Here is a 25,450-nt window from a genome sequence, read left to right as displayed (position 1 = left end):
TCCCCGAGGGGGACGGTTCAAGTCGGCGGCTGTGCCGCGTGCAGGGATGCGGGCCCATCTCCAACTGGGCCCGCCAAAGAGGATTTTCCCCCACCAGCAGGAGCGGGGATGAGGTGTTTTCCCCACGGGAGAGGGTGCCGGCGGCGTCGGCCGCAACGAGGAGCGGCTAACATCGCCGCTGGAGGATTGATGCAGGCCCAACTCCAACTGGGCCTGCAAAAGAACGGCCCGTGCCGCGGTGGGGAGGCGCATGCTCCTTCCCTGCCCGCGGAGCTGAGGAAACAGCGGCAACGGCCGCGTGAAGACATGGATGGAGGTGGGCTGCCCTGCCTCCGCCTGCGGCCCGCGTGGCCTAGGATACCAAGGCCAAAAAAAAAAAAAAAGAGGGGGAAAATGCTCCGGGCCGGAGCGAAGTGGAGGGGAAGGTGGGGGCCGCCGCACAGCGGAGGCGGCCCCGGTCCAAGAGTGAGGCGGCCCCGGTCCAGGATCGGGTGCCGCCCAACAGTGAGGTGCGTCCCCCCCCAGAGAAGAGCCGCGGATGTGGAAGGACGGAGCCCCTCCACCAGGGCCAATGTGCGCTAACATGGGCAGCCTGGTGCCCCCCCCCCATCGAGGAGGCCGTGTCGGCTGCTGGTGCGGCAAGGAGGGCCGCCAGAAATTCTAAGGCCGAAGCCTCCTGCAACCCTGGAAAAAGGGGGACGGGGGTGCCCCGGCGCACACCGCCAGGCCGCGGCTCTCATCACTGAGAGTGCTCGTGCGGCCGGGTCAGTGTGTGCCCGCCTCCGCTGCAGGCGGCGGTGAGAGATGCAGCGGCTGAGCTGTGATGAAGCACAGCTGCCTTCCCCCCGCGGTGGCTGGGGACGCGGCATGTGCCACAAGAAGAGGAGCTGCCCCTCCCGGGACAGCAGTGCGGCGTCGACCGCGGATGGGGAGAGGCGGGCATCCCGTTCCCCAACAGGAGGCGGGCCCACCACCATCTGGGCCCGCGGTATGGAAAACAAGGCATGCAGAGGGGGAGGGATGGCAATTTGAATGGGGTCTGGTGTGCTCTTCCCGGCCCGGCAGCTCGGGCACCATGTCACTGTTTTGCTGGCCATCTGCCCCATGAAGGGGAAGGAGTGCAACAAGGGGTCTACTGCCAGGGGGCCGTGGCGTCATCACACGTGCCCTGAGACGATGGACCAAGCCGATGTGGCCCCTGGGCCTCCCCAGGTGCGGCTTTGCCGGCACTGTGTGACTTTGGCGAACGGTGGCGAGGGATCGGACCGCGTCTGCTGCGGCGCCGCGGGTGTGGAAGAGGAACATCACCGTCGACATCCCAGACAAGGACTTTGCCTCAAGTGGCCCAGTATCTGGGCAATGTGATGTCGGGCATGCCTGGACATGTACAATGATGCGTGTGGTGCCAGTGGCTAGCACTGTTGTGTTGGGTGATATGATTAGAGCCACTCACCCAGGTTAATAAAGGGTGTAAAGTAGGAGAGTGGTTTAAGTAGTAATAGTAGGGGCGGTTATGGTGGGACTTTGGGGTTTTTGTTTTATTGATATGAAAAAGGAGGAGTGTTACGTGTCTCCCCTGTTGGGAGACATGGTATCGCCCAAGGGTGTTTGATGTGGTCACGTGGGGAACCACGTGACCAAGCTAATAAAGTAAACGAGCCGCTTCCGGCTCGTTAGTCGAGACCCAACTGACTCCGCGTGTGTTTGTGTTTGTGGGGGCACAATGCGGGTGCCCCACCACGTGTGCTGGGCCCACGGAGGGGGCCCAGCTTGAGGACGTTGCCCCTGCCGGGCAACGCCGTCCTTGTGTGTCCCCCAGCCATGTGAGGCGGGCTGGGGCGGCGACCCCGGCCTGGGTGCACCCAGAGCCGGGGCCGCGGTGAGCCGGCTGTAACCCGGTCCACGTGTGCGGAGCTCCGGTGATCCGGGGTGGGCTGGACCCCCACCCGTCATCAAGTGGCGTGATCGCTGCATCTTTGTGTGTGTTGTCGTGTGCCACCCGACACCAGTGTTATGTTGTCAGCTCTCGGCCTGCGCGCGCGGGGGCTGGCAGAACGCTGGTAGGCCGCGCGGCCTGTTGCGCAGCTCCAGCGGGAGCCGAATGATCATACACCCACACAGGTTGCTGGTCGGCCCCGGAACTGCCTCCCGAACGCGGGGGCGGGGCTTTTATTTAGGACGCCCTGCGTCACCGCGTAGCGGGACGCAGGGCGGAACTTAACAACCAGTATGGGGCTGCCCGGTGGACCGGAGCAGCCCCCAACACTGCTTAGGAAGCACCCAGCGTATGTTTTGCTCACACGCAGGACAGCCACTGCATGAGCAGAAGTGGAAGGATACCTCGTGCATACAGGGCAGGCATAACGCGAACAACAGAGGGTCAAGGGTCCAACATAAGGGTCTTAACATTCCTCCTTTATTATAAAACAAACAAACATAACGCTAACTACCAACAGTGGCGAAGTCCAACATGACTTACAGTCTTCCACACCCAGCTACCCTGCCATTGGGGTTCATGGCACCGGGGCACTAATTACCACACATAGTCACTTAGCTTGGCTGGGGGTCTCGTCGTTGTTCTCAGCCGGTATCGCCCTTCTCGGGGAGCACTCCCCCTTGCTTCATGCTCTGGTTCACCTTCGCTGTTCGGGCCCTCGAGGCCGGGTGCATCCAATGGCTCCCAGGTTCCATCCCCCGCTCCTGTCTCCTCAGGGATGGCCTCCGGCTCTTCTTCGCTGGGCTGAGTACCCTCGCCTTCCCGATGGCCCTCCTTATCGGTCCACAGGGTACGGGGTACAGCCTTGAACCATGACGAATTCCTCGTCACTTGACGGCTTCCTCGTGTCACAGTCACCATGGTTCCATGCCGGTCACTGACGGTCCATGGAAGTTCCTCGTACCTGGTATCAAGTTTTGACTTGGAGGGGTTTCGTATCATGATGACTTGGTCACCCACTTGATGATGGGACGGCCTCGCTCTCCGCTTGCCACTCATGTGTGCATTAGCATCCCTTCTCCTTCTTTCTGTGCGTTCCTCGTTGACCGCGTCCGGGGTCCTGCTTGGGTGATGCGGGATCGACGATCTAATGACTGTGCCAAACATGAGGTCCGCTGGTGGTATGCCGGTTGTGCTATGGGGCGTGACCCGGTAGTTCCGGAGGAATCGGAAGAGATCAACCTTCCAGGGGCTGGCGTTCGCCTTGGACACCCTGAGCACCTTGTTGATGGTTCTCATAAACCTTTCTACGTCCCCATTTGCCTGGGGGTGTCTTGGTGTGATATGATGATATTTTACATTGAGGTCCTGTAGATAATTTTTGAAGTCCTCTCCCGTAAACGGTGGCCCGTTGTCGCTTTTGATTGAGGTCGGTAGCCCGTGAGTTGCGAACATTTTCTCTAGGGCCGGAATGACCACTTCAGCTGCTGTGGATTCAACTATCTCAACTTCCGGGTATCGGGAGTGATCATCCACGGCCACCAACAGGTGGAGGCCCTCTCGTAGCTTGCAAAAGTCAATGCTGATGGCCTCCCAGCGAGAGCGGCCACGTTCTGCTGATATGATGGGTTCCGGTTCTGGCGGGGCCCCCGTTATCTGACAGGATAGGCACGTGCTAACGAGTGTCTCGACCCGCTCCTCGATCTGGGGAAACCATACTCGGTGCCGAATACTGGCTTTTGTCCTTACCAGTCCTTGGTGTCCTTCATGCGCCAGGGCCACTATCCTGTCTTGTATTTTGAGAGGGATTACGATGCGGTTTCCTCTTAGTATCAGTCCACCTTCTGTGATTGACAAGTCTTGCCGGACTGTGAATATGCCGGACAAAAACCCTTTTGCTTCCGCTGTTCTGTTGTGCGTGTGTCTCATGAAGGTCTTCCAGTCACCTGAGAGGATGGCATCCTTCACTAAGTCACAACACGGGTCCTTGAGCGTTTCCGCCTCGATTTCCTCGATGCTCACCGCCTTGGGTCTCATCGCGTGCACCACTTGACATATGTGTTCCTCCGTCTCTGCAGCTACTTGGATCTCTTGTTGGGTGGCCTCTCGCGGATGCCTGGAGAGAAAATCCGCCGGGTTTCCGCTGCCCGGTTGGTAGATGAGATCAAAGTCATATTGCTGGAGGTGTAGTAACCACTTGGTGATACGTGCCGGAGGGTGTGCTGACGTCCCCATGAAAATGGGTAGTAGGGGCTTGTGGTCCGTGATCGTCGTGAACCGACGCCCATATAAGTAGAGGTGAAAATGCCGGCACCCCCACAGCACAGCGATGGCCTCCTTTTCGATGTGTGAGTACCTTTGTTCGGTCTCTGTGAGGGCTCTCGATGCATATGCTATCGGTCTCTTCTCCCCTTCCTTCGTGACTTGCATTAGGATGGCTCCGAGCCCCACGGGGCTTGCATCCACGAACAGTTCTGTGGGCAGCTCGGTGCTATAGTAGCCCATCTTGGTGTCGGCGGACAGGGAGTCCTTGATGCTCTCGAACGCGTCCTGGCATGTCTGCCCCCAGTCCCACTTGACGTTGGCCTTGGTGAGTTCCCGCAACGGCTCAGATAGTGTGGCCAGGTTTCGGATGAACCTCCCGCAGTAGGTGGCCATGCCTAGGAAGCTGCGCACTTCTGTGGGGGTCATCGGTGGGCTTGCAGCCTGAATGTCTGCGACCTTCTGCGGGTCAGGGGAGATGCCTGTGCTGCCAAACTTGTACCCGAAAAAAGTGATCTCCGATTTGAGGAACTCACACTTCTCCCGGTGTATTGTGAGCCCAGCATCTTGTAGTCTGCCCAGTAAAACGTGAAGCCTCTTGATGTGTATTTCTTTGTCGGGGCGTGAATCAAAATATCATCGCTCACGTTGAGGACACCAGGGATGCCTCTGATGACCTCCTGGATGGTTTGCTGGAATACCTCAGCAGCAGACGATATTCCGAAACTTAGGCGTTTGTATCTCCGCAGCCCCAAATGCGTCGAGAACGTTGTAATGTAGCGAGAGTCTCTGTGGAGTTTGAGTTGATGATATCCCGCCTTGAGATCAATCTTTGAGAATACACACGACCCTGTGAGGTCAGCCACGATTTCGTCGATCGTTGGGGTGATGTGGCGTTCTCTTTTAATGGCAGTGTTGGGGAGACGCATGTCTATGCAGATCTGCACCTTTCCAGGCTGCTTAGGCTTCCGTGTCACCACCATTGGAGAGACCCACGGTGTGGGCCCTGTGACCTCCTCAATGATGCCCGCTTCTTCCAACGCCTTGAGTTCCTGCTCCACTTGTTCTCTCATGTGGAATGGCGTTCTCCGGTGCCTAACGGCTTTCGGCTGCACTGTTTCATCAATATGAAGTTTGATGGTTTTCCCTTTTAAACAGCCTATTCCCTCTTGCAAGTCAGGGTATTGGTTCAGCATCTGCTCCACCTCCTTGTCTTCGTTGACATGGCAGATGAATTGGATCACTCCCAGGTCCTCCGCTGCGTCCCCACTAAGGAGGCTCTCAATTCCTGCCTTCACGACATAGACCTTGGACCATAGTCTGTTTTTTCCGTGTTCCAGCGTAGTGCGGAACCTGCCAATCACCGGCAGGGGCTTTCGACTGCCTTATGCATACAGAGTGTCTGTGCTTTTCAGCTCTGGTGTAGGGTTTAGAGTCTGGAAAATGCTTTCGGGCATGACCTTCACCGAGGCGCCTGTGTCGATGGTCATGAGAATGCACTGGTTTTGGATGGTGACCATGCACTTGCGCCTTCGGACGGCTTTTCTTCGGGGTCCCCGACCTTGGCACAGTGCAGACACCAGGTATACCTTCCTCCCTTTTCTCTCGATGTCCTCGGTGGGGTCCTGCTGCATTGCCGAGACATCATCCCCTTCATCCTCTGTGGAAAAGTTGGCCATTGCGACCCTTCTGCCGCTGGCTTGCTTCTTTTTCTTGGTCGCGTTCTTCTCCGGCGGGTTTTGTGGGGGCTGTATGGGGGTGTCCGCTGATCGGCATACCTTTGCGTAATGATCCTTCCGGCCGCATGCTCCACATGTGGTGCCTTGAGCAGGACAGTTGCGACGGCCATGTCGTGGGCCACCGCACCAGCCGCACTCTGTGGGCCCCGGAATGCGCGGTTGCCACCTGTTTTGGCCGTAACCTCCACTGTTGTCGTCCCTCGAGGATTGTCTGTTGGTGATCTGGGCCACCATAGCTGTGTTGAGAGCAGGTTGCAGCCTGTGTAGCGTGGCCTCCATGTTGGCCGCTCTGGTGTGGGCCAGTTCCCTTTGACGTTCTAGTTCAAGGATCCGCTGTAGGGGAATACCCTTTTCTCTAAGTATCAGGCGCCTTAGCTTTTCCGAGTGTATCCCGTTGATGATTTGCCTCCTGATCTCCCTCTCCACGTTCGTGAACTCGCAGGACATGGCTAGCTTTCTCAGACGGGTGTGATATGCATCAAGGGTTTCCTCCGCTGCCTGTAAGGTGGTGCAGAAGAGAAACGTCTCATAGTCTGGATTTAGTTGAGGGAGAAAATGAGCCGTGAGGGCATCTTTCGCGCTTTGGTATGCACCCTGGCCATCATCAACGTTCAGGGAGTTGAAAATGCGCAGTACCTCGTCACCCACGCTGAGGAGTAGGTGTGCCTTCATTTTCCTGGGCGCCGTAATCTCTTTGCACTCCATCGCCATCTCAAATTTCTGAATCCACAGCTGCCATCTGGGTCCGCTCGATGATGGATCCGTGAATGGGTCAAACGGCTGGACCAGTGTCGACGAACTCCCGTGTGTGCGAGGTGGAGGTGACGTCATGGACAGGTTCGCCGCAATTCTGGACGGCGTGGTGGGCCCAGGCGTGGACGTGCCGGCCGCCATGTTGGCGTGGACCTGATCGGTGTTGTCGTGAGTTCTTCCGACGACCACCAGCGCCGCGACGTCAGGCCTACCTTGGAGGTGCTGCCGTTCCCAGGCGCTGTGTGGGACAGTTCAGGGCCTGGCGCTCCCGTCACTCTGTGTTGCTGCCCTCTGGTGTTGGATGCCAGATGCCACCAGGTTCTCCAGTGCCCAGAGGAAGAGCTTTGGTCATGGTGGATGGGGCGAAAAACGGAGTGGCAGAGAGAAGGAAGAGAGAAAAAAAAAATTTTTTTTTTTTTTTTGGGGGCTGGGGGGTCACGTGTGTGATTCCACCCCCACCGGGTGTCCAAAAATTTCACCGCGATGGCTGTAGGGCGTTAGGGTGCCTTCAAAACACCGAGCGTGTGGTGGAGTTCATCTCACCTCGTCGCCATTGTTATGTTGTCAGCTCTCGGCCTGCGCGCGCGGGGGCTGGCAGAACGCTGGTAGGCCGCGCGGCCTGTTGCGCAGCTCCAGCGGGAGCCGAATGATCATACACCCACACAGGTTGCTGGTCGGCCCCGGAACTGCCTCCCGAACGCGGGGGCGGGGCTTTTATTTAGGACGCCCTGCGTCACCGCGTAGCGGGACGCAGGGCGGAACTTTAACCAGTATGGGGCTGCCCGGTGGACCGGAGCAGCCCCCAACACTGCTTAGGAAGCACCCAGCGTATGTTTTGCTCACACGCAGGACAGCCACTGCGTGAGCAGAAGTGGAAGGATACCTCGTGCATACAGGGCAGGCATAACGCGAACAACAGAGGGTCAAGGGTCCATTACAGAACAGCATCAACGTGAAGGGGTTGGTCCTTCCCTAAAGTACACTTGACCCTGGCAAACTACCGGTTCTTCATCGCCACTGATAGCATGTCCTCGCAGAGCAGACCCATTCATAATGTACTTCCAGGTGCAGCACTCTATAGAACTCATTGAAGATATGAAATCTGTACAGAATAGCTCAGTGACTATACAGGGCAATTTATTACAGGTCTGAGGAAAAAGATTGGTGGATTTGCTTGATGAGCAGAGAGAAAACATCACTTGTGATCGTAGTGGCACTGTTCTTTCAAAACATTGGCCTGTGAAAGGGAAAAAGAAAAAGATAAAGCAAGCCGGCAGGAAAGGAGGAGAGCATAGAAGCTCCCAATGAACAAAGATGATAACGGCAGGCGAAGGAGGAGGAGGATGAAAAATGTTACTTAATAAGGATTGACAATTTCCTCTTGCTCTTTCTTTTCTTTTCTGTTTCTTTTAATTATTTGAGAATGGAGCGGGAGACGTTCCTCGCAAGTTGTCTTGTAAAAATTGTAAATCAATTGAATCAAGTAAAAAAAAAATGTTTTAGCCTTCTACTGGATTAGCTGTACCATTCTCCATATTCTCAAATGCAGTGCTTTTAATTCGCGATGCATGGTTTTAGAGACAATTATAAATGGCCATGCGTTAGGAGACAAAAAATAACGGTGGCCAGACTTCCTGCTTTACAGGGGGCAGACCTGTTTTTTCACAGTATGTCCACCCCGGTCCAAACATGCTTCTGCAAAACGGTCAAATGCCTTAGTGTTAAGTACGGACTTTCAAGGTAGACCCTTCTGAGCCCACTTCACTGAAGGTGGGTGAATGCAGGTCAAGTTCCAGCTTCAGGAAAAACCTCTTGGGAGCAAGAGGTCGTGTAACACATGCAGCTGCGTTGCTGCATGACAGTCAGAAAGGTCAAAGGCAGCAACCAAAAAGTAATAAAGCAAAACGAGATGAAATGCAATGTTGGTAAGTACTGGGGGTAGAAAAAGAACATTGGAAACGTTATGATGTAGAAAGGAAGGAATAAAAGGGGGTGCAATGATGGGTGAGCACAGGGATAGGAAGGGCTGGAAGGATGCATGTACTTGCTGCTCAGTGTCCGTGTTCCCATCAGTGTTCATCAACTTTAGACCCCATGTGTCCCTGCAAAAGTTTCAACTATTCCAAGCTCAAGACACCACAGAAATTGCAAAAATGTAGGATACTCTGGAAAACCCCATCATTATGGGGCTTAAACGGTCCAGGCACCAAAGAAAAAGTGGCACACATCACACATTACAATTCATTACTATCCAGAGCAGATGGTTTGGGTACTACCCAAGGGGGTGATTTGGGTAAAATATGGCTGCAAACCATGCAATTGAAAACACATTCGCATAGTGACATTGGTTAAATATAGTGAAGTAACCTATGACACTGGCCATAAAAGTGGCACATTCCAGCCTAAAAAACGGGCCCATACTTTAATCATGGACCTTGGGCAAAGCTGTATTCCCATGTAGGCCGGTCCAAGCCTGTGTGTGCTATTAGCGCTCTGCTCTGGAGGGTTAGCATGGGGGTTATGTCTGCATGTCCTTTCAGTCCGGGGCCTCTTTCTGGGGTTATGATCTAGAATCTTGATACACACAACTACCTTTGCGTCGTCGCAATGAGAGCAAGTGAGATCCGCCATCTTTGAAAAGGAGACAACGGATTCTAGTGGCACAGAATCGCTAAGCAGAGGAAGAGCAACTTCACAATCATACAGAACACAGGAAATGACTCATTGAGTAACAGGACATAACGTGCACAAAGCACAGCTTCATATCTGATCAAAGTAGGTGCGAAAAAGAAAAAGCTTGGCCCTCCGCCCACGCAAGTTTAGTTGCAACTTTCTCGAAACAATAACGTTTGAATGTTTGAATGGTAAGTAACTTACTCCACTCCGGGGAAAAACATATTAGAGCAATAACATTTGGCAACACATATTTAGATTTAAAGGCAACATTTGGGACCCTAAGTGGTAAATAGAACATTTATAATCACTTTTGACAAACAGGGTTGATGTAAACTAGATATAATTCAAAGACCGTTTAGGAAGGGTGCTTAGGGATTCACCCCTGAGGACTTTTAGTTTTGACTGTTAGGTAGAAGATGTCAGGACTGTTGCGGGCACAGAGAGGAGGGATGGACAGCTTGTCAGCGTTTGGTTATTTACCCACCCATCGACTGCCAAAGGCCATACAAATCCCTATTGCCATTCCTACCCACTGCCTACCCCCCCAAACCCCAAAACATCCTCCTGGAATCTCTTTGAGCTAGCTCTATCAAGCAGTAGCATCAAATGTCCTGTCAGTATTATCTGAACAGTCTTCTGAGAGTTAAGAGCTTTATAATTACATGGCAACCTGCAATATCTGGATACAAGCCTGGAAATAATGTTCTTATTACAGGCTAGTTGTGCCATCACAACTGACTTTTAATAAGTAAATGACATCCCAACTACTCTGTAATAAGTTCCTACACGTTAGTTGTCATGTCACAATACCTCCTACTTGCGCCAGCAGAAGGAATTTCCTCCATCACTGCAGCATTTAATTAAAGCAGTAAAAAGCTTTTCAAATTCCTTGCTTGAAGTTGCAGAGTAGTTTTCTGTCACACAGTGCAGCAGGCATTTGACAAGAGACTAAGGTAGAATGTTGAACGTGTGCACTGATGGAGTTTAACTCATGTGAGCAACAATCTTCATGTTATTACTTATGTTAAAGCACAAAATGAACGTTTTGTTCAATACATTTGATTAAACTGCTTGAAATATTTTTCTGCAACACATTAGGAGCTGCATTTCTGATTTTTAAAGAGATTCTAGATTAATTATATGGATCAACAAATGGAATATCTCTTACATTATATTATATTACATTATATTAAGCAAGATACAAGGTACTAGGGGGAATGACAGTGTGTGGCCATGTATTAAAATTAATAAAATACCCCCACATACATAAAAAGGATATTGCAAGTCACCTTGGCGTTCAATGACCTTATAATGGAACCCAGCCTTCAGACCTCATTCTTTTATTTGGTCATTAAACTCCTTGGTGACTTGCAATATTCTAATAATGTACACTAGGGAGTATATAACCCCATATATCACAGGGTAAATGCACTACTCCCCGCCTTGGGGGTTTCCTGGGTTTCACCAAGCCTGGGAGCTTGTTGGCTCTCAATCCTATTTGGAGGCTTCTTGTTTCTCGCCCCACCTTGGAGTCTCTTGGTCTTCACCCTGCCATAGGGTCTCCTTGGGCTCACCCCACCTTGGGCCTTCTTGGTTGACATCCTTTGTGCTTCTTGATTCCCACACCACCTAGGGGACTCTTTGGGCTCACATCGCCTCTGGTTGCAGTTCTCCCCACGCTGAGGCTGTCCTATGCTTCCCCCACCTTGTGGTCTCTGGGGGCTCTTCCCACCCTTGGTATTCCCTTTGCTTTGGTTATGCCACAGCCCTCCCGGTTTCCTGTAGCCACCGAGAACTTTTGTCTTCTCGGAGGTGCTCCCAGGGTTGGTCAGTTATTCTGTCGGACACAGAGCTGCTAACACGATGTACCAACTGGGTTCTGCATTGAATGCTGCTTACTCTCGCTTCCCGCTGGCGTCCGTCGGTGCTCTGTCGGCGGCTTCCCTGCACGCCGGTTTCTCACTCTCCTCTGTTCCTCCATGCCATGGCCTTCTGGCTCATCGCTAGGCAGACGCTGAGATTTCTCCACGGCACGACCACACTCTGAACACCACACCTGACATACTCTCATTCAGCCACAACGAATTTTGGAGATTTAGCTACATCATGACGGCTTGCCGGTGTATTTACACTGTCATCAAATGTGATGACTGTACATTTGAAACAGCAGAAAGCAGAGAGTATCTGTGATATCCTCTTTAAGTGCACCCCAGCATTACTGATCATACAGGATGTATACTCCCTTCTTTAGTGGCGTGTCCACCTTTTTGGTTTTCAATGAGATTTTTTATGTAGTATTGAGCAAGTCCTTTGAAGGACCTCAATTGTTCTTTAGTGATTGGTGGCATAGCCTGCTGAATCACCTAATGTAGAGACTTTTTTGTTTTGGTGGCATAGCCACCAAAATAGCGCCAACACATTTTCCTACAGGTAACATAGGAGAGCCAAGATGCAGTCTTTGGGGTTGGAATAAAAACTGGAAATGCTGTGGCATACAATTGCCAACGCACTAAGTGTTAATTCCTGTTGTACTACGTGGATGTGATCCAATAGTGGCTTGTTGTACTTATTTTCTCCCAATCAGGGGTAATGTCACATGTCACTTGTCTGTGTGACTTTAACGCTGTAGCTGCGTAGTGATCCCTTTTCGAGGCGGAGACTGAGGCAGGCCTCCCTTCTCAGAGCCTGTGTGGGATGGCTTATCTGTCCCCCATCGCTGTGCCTCTTCTCTATAAGCGGCAGCCATTTACTCTGCTTTTCTCAGTCTGGGCATCAGCAACCACAGGACTCAAGGATCGTAGAGCAGCTCATGAGGAATGGTGGAGTTGAAGGACTCAAGCACGGTAGATGCCCGTTGAAGCAGTTGATGCTGGAATGGTTTGTGAGCTATTTCTAGATCAGGGGTCTCCCAATCCATTACTAGATAGTCAAATGTACACCATTGTTTCAGGATATCCACACGGTACCAGGTCATCTTTTTTATGGTTTAATTTCTGCAGACAACCTTTTTGAACTTCTATTACTCTGTACAGGAGCCAAGCAGATCCATAACATATCATGGCTGAGAGGGCATTGAAGTAAGTAGAGGAAGAAAGCACAGATCCCTATCTAAAAAGAGGTTTACATGGAAGATGAGGACAAAAATGGGGGTTCCCCTGGAGGGCACAATCCAAAAGGGAGAGAAGAACAGACACCTCCACCCGTTTTACCGTCCCCCTCAATGTCCCCCCAAGTGCCCATCCTCCCCCGTGCTGTACAGAGTGGTTCGTCATGGGACTACGAAAGGTGAAACCTAGGAAGGCCAAAGGAGGGAGTGAGTGCATGGACATAGTGCAGGAGGGACCAGAAAGGCACAGAGGGGGAGTGGATGGTGACGGGCGACGACAACTGGTGAGGAGGGGTGGCGGATGTGGGAAAAAGAGGACCAGAGTCCTATTCTGCAAAAAGGTGTTCCACAGAAACAATAACCCTGATCAAGCTATACAATGTTTGAACTCTGTGAATTTGAATATTATTTACATATCGATTTCCATGAAAACCTGATGTGAATAGGACGCTTGAGAACTAGACTTTAAAAACCCCATTCTAGATGAGGCTTGTTTGAAGAGCCAGCTGGCTGCTGCTATGCTACAAGGAGGCTGGTGCGACGATGGCCACTTTGTCGGTTCAAAGTGGCAACTGCACTACCATATTTTTGGGCAGCAGGGGCTGCTCTCGTATGCAAGTGACACTTGCAACCCAGATGAGGGTGAATTTTGCGTCCTTTTTCTCAGTATGGTAGGCAGCCGAAGACCAAGAGTTGTGCTCTGCCATTGAGATGAGAGAGGCAGGTGATGTAGAGCTGTGGTGTCTAGTTTGAAGCAGAGCTGGGTCTGCGTTGCTGGCAAAGTGGAGCTGGTGCACCCTTGTTGCACACAATTAGAGTATTTTTACTCCCAGGTGGAAACGCCCTGGGTGCCCACAGGTTATGTGCTGGGAGGTTGGTAACAGCAGGGTTGTTTAAAGTGGTAAGATAGCTCAGTGGGTTGAGCATTTGCTACGGCAATGTGTGTGAAAGTGCTGACCGGGGTTGGTGCCTGCAGGTTATGTGCTGGGGTTTGGGAACAGCAGGGTTTTGTTAGAGAGGTGAGATACGTCAATGGATTGAGCGCTTGCTGTGGCTACCCCACTCCCCCTCTCTCTATACTCCTTCCAACCCACCCCCATTACATGTGCTGGTTGGGTTTTGTTTGGGATATTTGGGCTACTTTTCACAAGTCCTCATGAGGCTGCTTTTCTTCAAGTTTTTTGAACCAACCAACTATCGTCACCCACCAACCCCAACCCCACCCTCTCAAACCCCACCCACTCACCGACCACCACCAACCCTAACTCCACTATCCCTACCCTACCAAACCCAGCCCACTCTCCCTACCCCCACACTCTCTACCACCACCCACCCAACTCTCCCTAAAGCTCACTCACCCACCTCACCCCCACCCTCTACCTCCTCTAATCATTCCTCTCACACTGTTGCTTTATTTCTTACCCTCTCACTCTGAACCTTTCACGCTCATATTTCCTCTTGCTCATCATCAATGACACCCTCTCTTAATAATTTCCTCTCTTGCTCTATTCTCCTTCCTACTCCTTCTCTTGCACACCCTTGCCCCTTATCGCATCCTCCTTTGAAACATTTCAGCTTCCTCCTGGCACCTTGGTACCTATAAATGCAAAATGGAAATAACGTCTGTAAACGCCTAAACTATTGGTATTGCCAATGCTTGTTTGATTTTACTTGCGATTCCAAAATAGTGCAGTCCAAATGTTAATTTTGCAGTTGATGGACTGACATTGGCCTCTGCACATGGTCATTTCCCTCAGCTGGGTTGTACACAGGATCTGTTCAAGTGGTCTGGAGTTGTAGAGAAGGATGTCGTCTTGAAAATAGACTACACAGGAAATGCCTTAAGGAGGTATTTGATCTGGTGTTGGAAGAAGGAAGTTGCTGGCAAGCCAGCAAATTAAATCTTACTGTATTGGAATACCCCTTCCAGGGTGACAAATACTGTCAGCAGCATTCACTTTGATGAACATTCATTTGGTGGCTGGCACACTTTAGATCGAGTTTTGTGACATTCATGAAACAGTAACTCTGATGTTGTAGAGACTGTAGCAGTCAGTATTGTCATTATGGTGTTATTTCTTCTAATTGCTGCTCTGTAATGCTCATAAACCTTATGCCGCTGTAATTTCTCGTGTTGTTTAACCCAATCCCAATTTATTCTGGTTAAAGATTAGAACCAGTACCATCCTACATCATCAGGCAATTTCTATACAGCTTTGATAGAACTGGAGCACTGCCAGCCTGACAAACACAACAGAGACCTTCATATTTTGTATATTTGTGTAGGGGATTGAGGATTTAATGAAATATCACCAGCCACCTGTATTGTATAATAGAGTCAAGGTATTACAAATCTAACTCCTTTAATAAAGGGTATTGGAACACGGTGGGCAGATGTAAAATAAATTCTCTTCCCTAAAAAACCCTCTAATTTGTCGAGGAAAGCCTGAATCGGAATATTGATAATTTCGAATCCATACAAGAGGCTGGGTATTATTTTTTTTAACAGGACTTGGGTGAAGGACACGCATAAATCGAGTGACTGAGGACAGACATGGTTGACATTTTTATTACATCAGTAGCATGTTTACAGGTCCAATTAGGTCCTTAACTCTGAGGAGACTGCTTTGAAAAAAACACTTGCCGGTTCTTCGAATGCAGTTTGATGGTAAGGTTTGCATACAGTGAGCTGAAAGAGTTCCAATAATGAGGTGTTTTGGGCGAGGAGGAGCAGGAACTGGGTGATAATGACAATAGGGATTAGCGCGTCCAGGGGCAGTGAAAAGGTGGTCAAACATCTAAACAATACCATCAAGCGTTGTCTCCCTCCTCATTTGCCATTTCTCTCTACCTGGACAAACTAAAAAGAGTGAGTGGAAGAATGGGTGGAAGGAAGGGTTGGATATGGGGAAGAGTGCACAGCAATGGAGAGATAGTCCAGAGAATGTAATAGAGAGAGATGTCAGCAGAAAGGGGTAGAGAGGAGTGAAAGGGAGAGGGTGCGTTAAGAATGGGGCGGGGGAGAGGCAAAATGAAGAGAAAGAGAGAAAAACAGAGTGCACAGGAAACTAAATGGGAGCAGGAGTGCTGGAGTTGCACAGAAGGTCCGTGGCGAGCCGAGGCGGATGAGGATGTATGGAGAGGTAGACTCAGCGAGAGGGAGAGAACGGGGGCGGGGGGTTGGGAGCACTAGTACTAGAGCAGCATCTGAAGGCGCTGTCTCCAAGATCGAAGAAGTAGTTGGCCTCATGTCCGCACCAGGAGTCTGTGTTTGCAATCCGATCGCGGGTGCAGACGCAGACCTTGTCCAAGACCCAGTTGCCTGCCAAGCATAGCTGCGATGCGAGAAAACGCAGACTCCGCTCCCCCCATTATGCGCATCCCAGGCCTCTGATCCAGACAAAAATCACACCTGCCACACCCGCCATTACTGTGCGAGCCTCCATCACTTTCCACCACAAACTACACCCCTGGTCCCAGGTCAAGAATCAATATCCCAGAGCATGTCGCAGATCAAGGAAGAGCAATCTCTTTGACTGGGCAATTTCTGCATAATATAATGGCCAGGTTGAAACTCTAAAATGCGCGCCGATACTGAAATCCCTGCCTAAGCATTGTAAATACATTGCAACGTAAAGCAAAGCTGGTTTTATGAACTAATAATCGCAGTATTTAAAAGTAATAAGCAGAAACAGCAAAGTAGGCAACAATATTGGCAAACAATATTTTCTTTTCGTTATCCCATGTGTATGTTCATTGTTAAAATAAAGCACACGTTCCTCGATCTTGCTGGGTCCAAAGAGTGCATAACTACTGTGTAATCTATCGGCCATTAAAGACTGTAAATACGTTTGTATTTTTTTTTTATTTACCGAGTGCCCTCTCAACAATCAGGATGACCCACACATTTGAAAACGACAAATGCTTCGTATGGGGAAGACATTGCAACACATTAAATATGTTCACTTTTCAGCAGCCATGATTGTTGAATTATATATTCTAGAGTCTAACCGTCAGGTTTTTTTGATTGCATATCTACCAACTGAATCACTCCAGAGAACTCACATTTGTCAAAGATAAGAAACACGGCGATTACGTGATTTCCCGGGTCACACACTTCGATTAAGTGCCAAGTAGTGAAGCCAGGATTAGAGTGCAGTTTGTAAAATGTTAAGCAGCAAAAGAGAATGATGGTAGCTCTGGTTTCCCCATCTTGAATAGAATACTAAAAGAAACAGCATGCAAAAAAAAGAGAACGCCACGGGGTTTTAGAATTGTACTCCCCATAATTAAAATACACAAAGAAAATGCATGATAGGGTCACCTGCGTGTAGTAATTGTTTCAGGCAGCATGCTGCTTTGTATGCACCACCTCTGCTTTCTAATCACCCAGCATCCAGACTTCTTAAGGGAGATGCCACAAACAATAGTTCTCCTCACGGCTGTCTTCAGCCATCTACACTAATTGCTTCCGGTTTTAAATGAGCTGCTGTTTACAAAGAACTGTTAAACATGTAAAGGAAAATTGGGAACAACTGTTAATGACTAAATCTTGTAAAGTTCTCTTGGAGAATGTTATAAACAACAAATTGAGGTTTGAAAGCAGTACAACAGAAGAAAACCTAATTTTCCCTTTAAGGACTTCAAGTCTCAGAATTCTCTAGGTACTGGAACTGGGAAGAGGGCTGAAGAGGCACAATGTTGTAGGGTTGGTCAGTTCATTAGTGTAGAGGACCCCCACCTGAGGGAGACGGGGAGGCTTCCAAAACCCCCTTAGGTGCAGGCCGTAGAGAAGGAGTTTACTAGGCTGGAGGAGAGCAGAGGCAGTCAAAAGCAGTAGGGACGTTGTTCGATTTGGCAGTCTGACCAGAAGTTGAAGGAAAGAGATGACACAGGGATCATTGCAGGGCAGATTCCAGCTGCCAGTCTCGAGAGAAACTTGAAGTGCAGACGCCACGCAGCAGGAAGCATGCAGAAGGAAGGTTTTCCCCTTGTGACCCGCTCTACAGAGGCTGCGCAGCAGGAAGAGTCCAGGAGGCTTTTTCGGGTGGCTGGAGATCACCTGTGAGCCTCAAGGCAATGTCTGGTGGCTTGCGTTCAACAGGGGGCCTCTGGAACAAGAGACGCTCCAAGTGGAAGCGGTGCGAATTAAGGCAGGCTTTCTGAAGAGGTTTGCTGCATCGTGAAGAGCCAAAGCAGCAGAAGTCCTGTGAAAAGTGAGGGGAACAGAGGTTCACTTCTGAACCAGTGAGTGAACCCGGAGCACTATGTCCCCGCTCGCAGACTGGAGGCAGGTGCACAAGGGAGATACTTGCATAGTAGAAGAACGAGTTCAAAGAAGCACTTGCATGTGAATGAAAGTAATCCAGACGCTGGATTTGAATACCAAACAGTTACAAAACAACAGAGGCAGCACTCATATGAGAATGAAAGTGTTCCGAAGCTATTTATGCAAATCTAGCTAGGGAAAAGCAGCAAAGCCTTGATATCCAAAAGCCAATAGACTGTAATTTTGAAAGTGAGAGGTTTTGGAAAACTCAACCAAAGGTGGGTGCTATTTTATTGGAAGCTGATGCCAATAAGCATTGCCCAAGCCAAGAAGGGCTGGAAATAAGACAAATACTATCTGGCCAATATTGCAAACAGCAGAAGGGGGCTGATGCAAGAGACGTGATCTCTGGAAGTAAGCGCTCATATTATATACAACACTTGGTACATGCTGGGAATACCACAGCTTGTCAAAATCAGGGAAGAGGTAAAAGAAGACCCTATCCCCATCAGTCTTTGGTTATTTGTGAAGTGGTGAAATAAGAGTGACAACAAGGCTACCCTTCTGGGAACAAGTGTCCAAAAGGAAGGAAACATCAATCACAGTAAAGTGTTGAAGAATATCAATGTGAATCTTGTTTCCCCTGAAAAGGGTGTTTAAAGTGTTAAGATTGTCCTCTGTTGAATGCTCTTCTCAGTTTACCTTGAATATAAAACCACTTCTTGTGGTGAAAAGTGGTTCAGGCAAGTAAGTATACCGGAATGGCAAGCCTTTGAAGATTGTAGGTCAGGCAAAAAGCATGCCAAGTGAAAGTTGGAAAAGTCCTATAAGGTGTTACTGACAGAGACATTGTTTTAGTAGTGGTGGGTGGAGGAAGAGCCACGTAAGGCTGTTGTGAAGTAGTCATATTTTCTGGAGATGTTAAAGCAGCAAATCTTCCTGACCAATATAAACATTGCTGCTATTGAAGAACTGAATGTTCTAAGAAGAAGAATGTTATAATTTATGTGTTGGAACTTTCTATTGACAAGTTGAAGGTGCATCACACTATGGTGGAACTGTGTTTGTGAACTTAGATGTCATTGTGTTCTTTTCTTGAACTGGAATCCAGAATCACATTTGAGATATGGGGAAGGGAGTTAACTCCGGTTGTGGAGAGAGACTTTGGTTACTCTATGAATTTAATCATTATTGTTTTGAACTGCCTTGTATTTCCTTTTTTATGTATTATATGTTTAAGTCTGAGGGACAGATATTCTTTGTTAGAGTGTTTCTTTTAGTTTATTTTAGGCAGGGAAATCCTTGTCAGGTTAGGGATAGTGAGGACTTCATCCAACCATATATTCTAATAAAATGACAAATTTACCTTACAACGTGGTCTGCCTCACATTTCTGACCCCTCACACTACCTGGTTTTGTTTGTTTGTGTTTGTTTGTATTCATCTGTGCTCATATATGTGTTATATTCTTTCATACTGATGCCTTGATTTAATGATCATTCCCTACTGAAATTATTTAAACTTTGGTCAATGTTGCTTACAGGGCATCTTCTTATAGTATGAATTGGGTTAATAATTCTGCGTTTTGTATACCTTCCACTATTAATTGGTTTGAGGCTATATCTAGTAAGTTTACTGTATGCATTGATTCTATTTTTTCATGGATTGTATATTTAACTATGCCTTCATGCCTTAGGTGTATCTGTTGTAATTACCATGAGATTAGTAACTAAGTAAACTTAAAAATGTATGGATCTGGGAATTTGATATAAAAAGGGCACAGTTTATTTTAAGTGGCAGTCTGCTGCATGTTGCATGCCATGCATGGAGCGCAGAGTGCTACCTCCCGTCGCACACATCAAAAAAGGAGCATCCAGTGCTTAATTTGTGCCTGTGTTTGCCTGTGGCCAACACGAGCACTTTTTGTTCAGCACCCACACTCTTTTTAGTCTGCAGAATGCAGCTGAGCTGCAGAGTCCTTCTGAGTCCTGCAGAGTCCTTCCTTGGTGATGCTCAGGGCCGGCCACTCCTCGTTGGTATTTCTTTTGTTGGGAGATCTGATTTGAAAGTTCCTATTGCTGCGCTGCAGAGCAGACATTGACAGTCAGATCTTCTTAAAAAGAAACAAATGCAAACAACGAGGTAGCCGCGCAGAGCACCAAGGCCACTGCAGCAGCTGGCCTGCTATTAAGCAATCCACACAGCGTTTATAGTGTGCCAGCTCAGCTGCAGAGGTCCTGGTGCGCTATGCAGCCGCCTCGTTGTTGGCATTTTTTTGGGGAGATCTGACTGCTGCTCCCAGCAGCAGTCAGATGATCTTCCAAAAAAACAAATGCCCAACAATGAGGCGGCGAAGCTGCCGCACCGCACACCGAAGCCTGTGCAGCTGGCCTACTATTAAGCACTCAGTGTTTAGCAGGACAGCTGCCGTGGCCTTTGTGGCGGTGTGCTGTGCAGCCGCCGGGCCGTCTCGTTGTTGGCATTTATTTGGGGGTTTTTTGGGAGGAGAGCACTGGGCACTGACCCTCTCCCTTACCCCCGCATAAGTGCTGCTGCAGTGCTCCTGCACTGCGCGCAGAGACATCTTTACGGTTGAGGGTGGGAAAAAAGGGACCCCCAGCATCCAGTACCTGGAGGGGACCCCGCAGGATCTCCAACAGGGCTACCTAACTAAGGTTAGACAGTTTCATCGAAACGTAGAATAGCCTATGGAAAGGACTGGCTCAAACACATTAACAGGCCCACTTCCAGCCCGCTAACTTTGCAGGAAGTACCTAAAAGGTTATTTTGGGTGCCTTGTTTCTCGTAATGGACAACACTGTGCTAACTCACATGAAACAGGTAAGTAAATTGCTTAAAGACAGAGGGCCTCATTCCAAGTTGGGCGGTAAGGGTTAACGGTCACCAGGAAGGAGACCGGTGCCGGTAAACCCTTACTGCCCTATTCCGAGGTCTCTTAGCGGGTCCCAGCAGGAACGGCTGGTCTGACCAGCCGTTCTTTACGGGACCCGTTAAGGGACTTTGGAGCTAATAACTGGCCAGCAATATGTGGGCCCGTTATTAGCGCCTTCCCCGTTCCCATTGAGCCCTATGGGGGCTCAAATGGGAATAGGGAATGGCAAACTGAATGGGGACTTACCGGGGCCGCATAGGTCGGAATGTCCCGGTAAGTCCCCATTCAGCCACACCGGACCCGGGTTTGGAGGCAGTGATGGCGCTAATAGCGCCATGGCTGCCTCCAAACTCGTAATGACCCCCAGAGTGCCTTAACTAGGAATTCAAACAAATAGGGCAATACATGTATAAAGGCTAATACAGGTGGAAATGTAGTGTGTTCTTTGGAGAGTGGACACAGAATAATCTGTTCTAAAGTTGATGTTTCGATTAATTATTTTCTAACTATGCCTCGGCATAACTTTTACTTTATTTTTTTTTACCTTTGGTGCGACATACATGATCTTCCTTCGCATGGGGATTTGTTTTTTGATGCACCCAAGGCTAGTTGGCATCTGGTAACTCCCCACAACCTCATATTTCACCTACTGCCCAAGTTGGGGGAATAGTGGGGCTCAGAGCGGAAGCTGCCGTGTTTGTTACTAGGGGGCCGGAGGAAGAAAAAAAAAAACACGTGTCCGTCCCTGCCCTGCAGGCTCATTCGTTTGTTCGTTCTTTTGCTACAGGACAGTCCCACAGCGCTGGCCTCGGCCGGACACAAGTTCACAGCATGATGGCAGGAGAACAATTAAGACTGATGAAGGGTGGGCCTGGCCCGAGCGAGCACGTGCTGTGTATGGCTGTGTTGTGTAAGGCTCTGCCCCTTCTTTTTTTTATTTTTATTTTTATTTACTTGTTTATAATCAAAAGCATTTGATTTTTACAAGATGTTGATACGCAAAACAGAGAAAAACACATTTTGTGAAATACATTTCGTAGATACAGATAGAAAAGAGGGAAATAGAAATCAAAGAGGATAACAGGAAGCAGAAAAGTAATTGAAACCAGGAAACTAGGCACTTCACTACTGAAACTTTGTGTCTCAACATAAAAGAAAATCAATGTTCTCTGAATTACACTTGACTAGTTTGTAAGTTCTGGTTTAGACTCAATGCTGCTTCTAAAATCTATACTGTCGCTGTCGACCACTTAGTTCTGTCTCCAGCAATCAGACGACACCACCATGTGTTTTCCTCTCGGAGTGGTACGTCGTAGATCAAAGGGAGCAAATAGGCTTCCCACAAAAATGAGGTACTGGTGCAAGTTATAAGTAAATGTCTCAGAGTTTCCACTTTTTCCGGGTCCAGACAGAATCTGCAAATACGAGCGTCCGTTTTCGTACGGATTGCTACGATTTCCTGCGTTGGTAATTGATTGAATCTTATTTACTTCAAAGTTTTCTGAATTTTTTTGTTGGGGAATTTTATGCAGTAGCTCATAGATTGGTTAAGTTTATTTGTTGTTGCTGGTAAATGAGCCAGGAGTTTGTTTCCTATTATTTTTTCACCAGTTTGGATCCAATCTGCTAGCGCTATTTTTGCCTTGATTCTGTTGGGGTTCGCGATCAGGTAGTCTACCGAACAAGCCAAATCTGCTAGTTGTTTTGTGAGTTTTTGAACCCAATTATTTAGTACTCTGCAACGTCCTTGGTTGAGCTCCATCTGGACCAACTTATAAATTCGAATGGTATCTGGAAGAATAATTTTCCGAAAGAGACGCATCTTGCTTTGGTTTACTGATGCTTGTAATGATAGTAAGCCCAATTCACGTCTAACAGCAGCAATTGCGGAGGATTTAGGCAACCCTAGCATGGCTTTCCATAGGTAGCCTTCAAGTTTAGTCCATATGGTGTTATCAATGTTCAACGCAGCGTCCATGCCGTAGATTATAGACGGAACTACCTTTTGTTTGTAGTATTGGATCGCTGGAAGAAGCGAGAATTTCCCAAATTTCCGATCTACTAATTTCATTTGGGTTGTCAGAGTTTTGGTCTTTGTCCATAGCGGTGAGATGGTCGCACTTTCTGACCTTTTTGAATCTATCATGATTCCCAAGTATTTTATAGTAGACACGGATTCAAGTTTTGTGTTGTTTAAATACCAGTGGTCTTGGTGTATCGTTGTTGGACGTCTTTTCCCCATCGTCAAAATTTTTGATGATGGATGTTTATCTCCAAGTCATCTCTGCCCCTTCTGTTGGTGCTGCTGCCCTACCTGCCTCACACAGCCGAGCAACCAATCACACACAGCCTTTCACATCACTCATGAAGCTTCTAGCTGCAATGCGCCAATCCGGCGTTGTCGTTCTCTCTCTGCTGCCTGGCCCTTGGAGACTGTCTAGAGAGTGTGTGGACCAGCATGTCTGCACGTGCAAGAGAGAGAGCGAAGCAAGAGGCCCGTCCTGGGTACCCATGCTAGCTTGAACTGCATAGCCAGGCAAGGCCCAGCGACAAGGGCAGACCGCGGCAGGGCAGCAGCCCATAGCACAACCACCAAGATCTGGAGGACATTGAGGACGGAGCAGCAGGTAGGCTGCATTATGTTATCTCCCCACAACAAACGCTGGCAATTATTAAATTGCACTTTGCCATCACGGCATTGGCATCATTCCTCGTCTTCATCTGGTCGTAAAGCTCCATTAGGCGGGGAATGAGCTCTATGTGTGATCATCCATACATTTATATCAAGCGGATGGTGGACTGGTACCAATGCTGGCATTGGCAAGCATAACTACAATGGAGGAGTGAGGAGCAATCACTCGCTCTCCGGGCTGACCACAGTAAAGGCAAACAAGCAACAGTGTGTTGGTTGCTCTGTTCATTGGAGCATCCAGGTTGCAAAGGCCCTCATTCACGATGGAGAGATACACCTGTCTTTTCCCATTGTGGGGGTCGGCCGACTGGCCGAGGCAAGCACCACTATGACTGAATGCCAGAGATTTCGACCAGTGCAGGGTCGACTCAGCCTTTCCCCCCCTTCTACGGGCAATACATGTGGGCGATACTAAAAGCGCCACAAATCGGCTGCGCATGATGCGCTTCTGGCGAGTGGCGACACTTATGTTGCCTGATTATGTGTTCTACCAAGCAGACCCAGAGTGTTTAATATAAAGGCCACACAAAGAGCTCTGTCTGTAATAATACACCAAGTACACACTGTAATGTAACTCATGACACAGCTTCAGTTCTAATGTGAAGCAGCTTAGATTCTATTAATTTTAGTTTACTCATTTTGGAAACTTGTACACTGGTATTTAGACAGTGTTCCAGACGTTGGCATATAAGGAAACTTAGACATGGGGGTAAAGAGATGTGCCCCAGTTTACACAATATCACCTAGTAGGGGGTTACATTCTAGGTTACCTAAGACCACAGTCACCAATTTAGCCACTTGACCATGTCTGCGTAGTAGAGCCTTTCTAGAGAAGGATAGAGTACGATACATTTTCCAAGAGGCCAGTGTTTCATAAAGGTCACTTGTGCTGGGGCACAGTCAGTCACATGTTCTCGAAGTTGCCACATCCCTATATGCGTTTGCACATGGTTCAGCCAGTCTCTGCCTGAAAGAGTGATAATCAGTGAGTAGGCGGAATCGGGCACGTTTGAGCAAAATACATGTGTATTTCTCAGTACATATGTAAGATAGCTCAGCAGGTTGACCTCTCGCTGCTGTGATATGCAAGTCACAGGATCGAATCCCTCAAGGCCAATTTACCCTTTCATCCTTCTGAGGTCGGTAAAAGAGTACAAACTTTGGTTTGGCGATAGTTGTATGTAAACATGTTGCTTTGGTGAAAGTGCTATATAAATAACAAATGATAATTATACATGTTAGTATTTGTATATGTTACCTGGGATATGTGCAGTGAGGCTATATTATGTGAATGCATACAAAACATGGGTTAAGCTAATGCACTAATTGTATTTCGTTGTAGTGTACATGAAGCAACACAGGTTCTAACAAGATGCAGTGTGATTCTATTATTGTTTTATATGTTTAACAATTTCTAAGTGTAAGTGTTCCCATTGGGGTGGACGGAGTTAAATAGTTTTGTCCACAGTTGCAAAATGTAGTGCAGTGGGGGGAATCAGGGTTAGAAAAAACGGCACCCCAACATAGTTAGCAGACCACATCTCTTTCCAACCATTGCCTTGTTGTACACTGGGCTTAACCGGGACCTAATAAAAAAACTGGCCATGCTGCGCTAACTGGACCTAATGAACCAGATAACGCTACATTTATGTTATGTTAAAGGATATTTATACCATGCACTACCACCACTTTAGTGGTCCCCTGGCGCTCTTGCGGATCTGAAAAGCAAGAGGGTAAGTTAAGTTAGTAGGACTGAGCGGGGAAAAAAGCACAAGAGAGCTGTGATGTGCTGTAGGCAGCTTCAGTTCGGTTTACACTGTTCGCTGAGCAAAAGTGTGAATTTTCAGTCTGTAGTTGTCATGTGCTGTTGCGCGAGGCTATGTGTGGTTTGTTTCGTTGTTGAGATGTAAAGGAGGAACCAAGTACAGCCACTCCAACTACCCGCCTACATTACCTGAAAGATATGAACCAAAGTGTGTGACGTATACTGAACAGTTGAACCAGCAAAGAGAAGAGCGTGGACTCTGTGCAGTACCCATAAGAATACCTGTACCTAAGAGAATATGGGAGGTAAAGTACCCATTGAGGAAACCATACCTGTATAAAAGGAAATATGATGGCCATT

General features: G+C 48.7%; 1 protein-coding gene across 2 annotated transcripts in view; it reads right to left on the bottom strand.

Annotated features, from left to right (window-relative positions):
• The window catches only part of PTPN18 (protein tyrosine phosphatase non-receptor type 18), a 674,845-nt gene that overhangs the window by 630,248 nt on the left and 19,147 nt on the right, over window positions 1-25,450 (bottom strand). The gene's annotated exons all lie outside the window — the stretch shown is intronic.

The sequence above is a fragment of the Ambystoma mexicanum genome, chromosome 2q, assembly GCF_040938575.1.
Source record: "Ambystoma mexicanum isolate Mex_15411 chromosome 2q, UKY_AmexF1_1, whole genome shotgun sequence".
In the NCBI taxonomy this organism is placed as follows: Eukaryota; Metazoa; Chordata; class Amphibia; order Caudata; family Ambystomatidae; genus Ambystoma; species Ambystoma mexicanum.
The sequence above is the reverse complement of the archived record's forward strand: the minus strand, read 5'-3'. Positions and strand labels throughout refer to the sequence as shown.